The 5,541-nt window shown below is 27.8% G+C and overlaps 1 long non-coding RNA gene across 1 annotated transcript; it reads left to right on the top strand.

Moving 5' to 3' along the window:
* The first annotated feature begins 677 nt into the window (after positions 1–677).
* Positions 678–4,357, top strand: LOC114078253. The gene is made up of 2 exons (XR_003579752.1): positions 678–876; positions 4,089–4,357. It is a non-coding gene; the product is annotated as an uncharacterized LOC114078253 (long non-coding RNA).
* Positions 4,358–5,541: the final 1,184 nt, after the last annotated feature.

The raw sequence follows: 5,541 nt of genomic DNA on the forward strand, positions 1-5,541 counted from the left end.
GTGTCAGTTGAAGTCCTTATAATTTTTAGAGCCCCGTGCATCGCATACAAAAGACTGACATTTACTGATATTATCCATCGAGTTTCAGATAGTGCACTGTTGTGCTCGAGGGTTTCTCGGTTATAGAAAAAACCTTTTTCAGTTTTTGTCTCCTTATAATTCTTCGAGTCCATCAATACACAAAGTGCGGTATTTTAGTGGAGTAGGCTAGAGGGATAGCCCATTAGAACAAGAAAAAGCAGAAGTTTAGGTTTGTTGGGAATGTGAATCGAAGACTGTGTGGTTCAGTGACCGAGCTAGGATTCTCACTTAGAGGGTTCAAAATATGAAAGAGTAAACACACGGAGAAGTCAAAGAGAGTTCAACATTCACTACATACATTTAAAAAATAATTTTAATCATATATAAATAATGTAATTTTCCATGGAAGGGTTTTGTATGAAAAGGACCAAACAGAATCTTGAGTTACTTCAGTAAAACAAAAATACAATCATTTTATAAAGTATGAGAATTCATTGTCTCAAGAATAAAGTCTTGCTGGGGACCAAACATATGTTTTGCTTTGTCGATTGAAGTGTTTGTATTTTCTTTCAATTTTACTTATTCTATTTGCCTTCTTTTTTACTTTTTTTTTTTTTACCTTCTCTCAAAATTCTGCTATAAATAATGTAGACACAGTCAGTTTAATTGAGAGCAATTATATCATTAGCATTCTGATAAGAAACTATATTCTTTTTTTCTTTATCTCAAGAATTGTTCAATGGAAATACTTGCTAATGAAATTACCAGATGAGTTCATTCTGGGACCATCCATAGAAGGCCAGTTAATAGCAAAAAGGAATCAACAAAATCCTACGACTATTAGAAGATGATAAGGTAATGTTGGAAGTAATCTATGATTTAATTCTAAATCTTTTATGATGAGTGATTATCATGCAAAAAACTAACCTTGCTCATCATTCTGTATGTGCAGTAGTTTCTTTTTGTCTTTATCCGCTCCTCCTTGTCCAGCTTAATTATTTTATATATCTTTTTTATATATTTTGATATATTTTCTTATTTATGATTTTGTTTTTCTATTGAAATAGCTTGTGTCCTACATGAAGAAATTAGTGATATATAATTCACGGTATACTAATTTTTTATGAGAGATTAATTAGTTAGTTTGATATGTTTATTTGGCTCTTGATAAAGTGTTCCACTTTAATATAAATATATTTTCAAGATTATTATTTATGAGTAGAGAGAGTAGAATAACTAAATGAGAAAAATCATATATGATTTATTTTTAAAAAAATACAAGAATTCATACCCTAAAATAAAAATGGCCACCAAATCGGAGATAAATGTTGGATCATTGTATGTGTCTATGTGATTTTGAGGCTGTATTTTTATTTGACTCTTCGTTTATATGTATAATCTACTGACCTTATTAGTTTATTATTCATGTGTTGAAACATTCTTCATCAAATTGAATATATATATATATATNGAAGTTATTTATTGTTAATGTAAAACTTTAACTATGGATGAAAAATTGTCAAACTTCAGTCTCTGGATTATTGGCTGGACCCATAAGTAGTTAAGTAGTAATTGTCCAAATTATAATGTTTATTTTTACCCTAGAGATATTATTTGTAAGAATGTGATACATTCTTCTGCCTAATTATTGAATGTTAATTATTACTCAAACCTATAATTTTTTAATATCAAATGGATTAGTCTTTTGTATATCTTGTATGTTGGGTATTTTTTCAGATTCTGGTACGTTACAGATTATAGTTTTTCTTAATTAATTTCTGTTCATCTCTTGTACTGATTCAGTAAACTTTGGTAACTTCGTGTTTCTGCAAAGTTTTATCAGAATCAGTAATTCTATTTTTCAAATGCAGATTGACAACATTGTAATTATAATTACTTATTAAAAGTGAAAATTCGAAAGTGTATAGTTGGATTATCATTTTGTTCCTACACTAAATCAAATACCTAAATAATAAAATATTATATGTATCATTAACCTACACATTAATCATCATATCATACACTATTATAAGCGGGAAGCTCCAAAGTGAAAAATTGAATTACCATTTTACCCTTCACTAAATAAAATTATTATAAAAATATTAATTAAATATTCTATCATTAATGAAGAAAATCATTATATTCAACACTACTCCATAATGTACACATACATTGCATACTTAAAGTTTAATAACAATCAATTAAGTATTTGGGTATACAAAGAGGTGGATTACTATACTTGCAATTGTCATTTATTTCAGCATTTTCAATACTTTAAAATAACTTTACATCTTACTAAGCTAATTCGATGTTTGAAGGCCTTTTCAACTTTCAACTATAGTTATAGGATTTTATAAATAGTCACTTCAGTGAAGCATGATAAATTCATTGAGGTTCTCTTCTGGAGTTTCAATACCACATGTCCTCTTCTTCTTTTTCATTATTTATCTTTAATGTGTCAGTTAAGGGGTTCCATACAAGGGCCAATAGATGCAGTTAAAATTGTTATTGGCATGAATAAATGATTGTTCAAGATTTAAGCTGATAGCTCTTTTGTTCCTATTGTTTTTATTTAGTTAGTTACGTTTGATCAGTATTACTCTATTAAGATGTTTGATGTTTCTGATTTCAAGAAGAAGTGAAAGTTGTGTTAATTGCAAGAATGTTATGACTTGCTAATTTCTTTGATTTTATCTAATAATAATATTTCATTACACGCGTGAAGTAGCATTCAAAATAAATATGTTGATTTCAGTTCATTTGTGAATTTTTTTTAAATAACCTTCATGAGTTATATTTATTGCATCACACTCTCTAATTAGTTCGAGAGAAGAGTATTATAAAGGACCTAATTTTATGTAGCTGTGGTAGTTTTATTCATATTGGATCTTAAAATTGTTGAGTCTAAGTCTTTATTTTTATCTTGTCTATGCCAAAAAAGAACATTATGAAACGTGGAATTTAATTACCAAAAAGTAGAAAAAATAAAGAGTTACAAGATTTAGGAGTTGAATAAATTCCAATATTTTAGTCTTTCAACAATTTCAATAATACTAAATAATACCAGCTTCTTATGAACCATTCACATACAAAAGAAAAAGAAAGCATAATTAAAAATTAATTAAGTAAACTAAGATGATAATATTATATCATCGTGTGTATATGTGTTAAGAAAAAGTTAGATTACAATTCTATTCCTGCATTAAATTTTAATTTTATAAATTATTTAATAAACTAAATATTGAATAGTAAATCATCATATTCGTACATGAATCAACCATTTATACACTTTTAGTCAATTTTATTATTAAGAATTTGTGATCTTTTTATTAGGATGATATATGAACTTTCAATTGTAAAAACAATGATTTTTTTAGTAAATATTAATAAATTTGAAGTGGAGAAAATATGTCATTTATAATATAAAATTTATATAAAATATTTTGGAATAAACGTGCAATGTACATTTCCGGAACTAGTGATTCAATAAATGTAAGATTAAAAAAAAAAACCTAGATCTGCATTTGAATAGTAATTGTCCATTACTATTCAAAATTAAAAGTTGAATATGAATTGGAAATTGCACAATTCAGATTTCAACATGAGAAGAAAATAAAGTGAGAAACTACAAATGAAGGATAGAAAAAATGTTCGAGCTATATCATATATTTAATGTTCTTCTTCATAGTATACTTTCTATTATTACTCAACTTTTTAGTATATGCGTCCTTCGTTCCATTTTATGTGTCAATATTTGATCGGAGAGTGCCCGTACAATGAAAACTTTGAAATGTTACCAAATTACCCTTCGAAAAAAAGTAAACGTACTTTTTTATCTTTAAAATTAAGTGGGACTAACAAGGGTAAAAAAAGAATTGTACTTTTAAATACTTACCATATAAGAAAAATGTGACATTCTTTTGGAACTGAAGAAAAAGGAAATGGACGGAGGGAGTAGAAATTTAATAATAATAATAATAAGGGACGTTTCCAAAAACTAGTAATAGTATGATGTGATATATTTGACCATTTAAGTAAATTATATTTCGGTATTTGAATCCTTTTAGGTATGCATCATTGATGGGTGTGTGGTAAGGTGAAGATTCTAGCTACTAAAGACTGATGTGTCTTCCAAGAAAAGAGTTTCCTTCTCATACTGTAGATTTGAATGGTGCACAAGTACCCCTTAAACTATGACCTAAATGTAAGAGGAGTGTACGACAAGGGTCGAGCTCTGGAAAGATGCTTTGAAATCACATATTAGAGTATCAGCTTCTATCAAAACAATATCACATATTAGATTGATAATCTTTGCAATTTGCAATTGTCATAATTAATTAGAGCATTGTTTCAATGAGTTTCTTTTATTATGTATATGAGTGAAATAATATTTTAGATTTGACTTCTAGGGTTACCTTTTTTATTTGATTGTCGTCAAGCCAAATATAAATGTCATTACATTCATACATATTCTTATAATAATAAAATGTTTGAATAAATTTTATTGTTCAAAGCATCCTACGTGGAAGGGCAAATTCACAATTTGGCATTTGGGCTTCGGTTTGAGGCAACTAATTAATTAAAGATTACACATCCTTTCAAGTATTAGTTTTGTGAAGGATAACAGGCCCAGAGCTACCCTTAATGAACGGGGGTTGAAAACTATATTATTTATACATGGTTAAAATAAGTTTATATAGTAGATGTGGAATCCCCTTCCGCTACCTATTTCTACATATTTTGAACCCCCTTTATTAAAAATTTTGGCTCCGCCTCTCGAGGATAAGGGGTACCATCTTAATGAGATAACAAACATTTATGCCCGTACCCTCTAAATCATGAGATAAAAATTGATACTAGTCCGGAAATATTGAGACTTTTGAATTTTGTTTTTGTGTGTATATTTTCTTCATGAGATGAATATATTTGATTGAAATGAGATGCATAATCATCTCCTAATCAATTGATATTATATTATGCACATGTATGAATATAATTAGATTGAATATATGGCTTGAGCACGTCACTACAAGAAAGTGGAGATACAACAACATTTTTTAAATGTCGTATTATGATATTTATGTCACAAATTCGTTTATCGACATTTATTTTACATTTGGACCAAATGTCCTAAATTTTAGTGTCAGGGATTTTTTCGACATTTAGGTATTTGTTGAAAAGAAATTGTGACAATTATTTTGTGACATTTAGGTAAATGTTGAAAAGAATTCGCATCATTTACTTTGCAACATATATGTAAATGTTGGTAAGATTGTTACGACATTTATTTTTTGACATTTATGCGAAAGTCGATAAGAAATATATGATATTTATTTTTTTACATTTAGGTGAATGTCAGTATGAGATATATGACATTTATTTTTGGCATTTAGTTATATAAGATATATGACATATATTTTCAATATTTAGGTAAATGTCGGTATGAGATACATGACATTTATGATTATGACATTTATGAAATGTCACTTAAACTTTCTGACATTTAGATTTAATGTTGGT

The sequence above is a fragment of the Solanum pennellii genome, chromosome 8, assembly GCF_001406875.1.
Source record: "Solanum pennellii chromosome 8, SPENNV200".
NCBI classification, from domain to species: Eukaryota; Viridiplantae; Streptophyta; class Magnoliopsida; order Solanales; family Solanaceae; genus Solanum; species Solanum pennellii.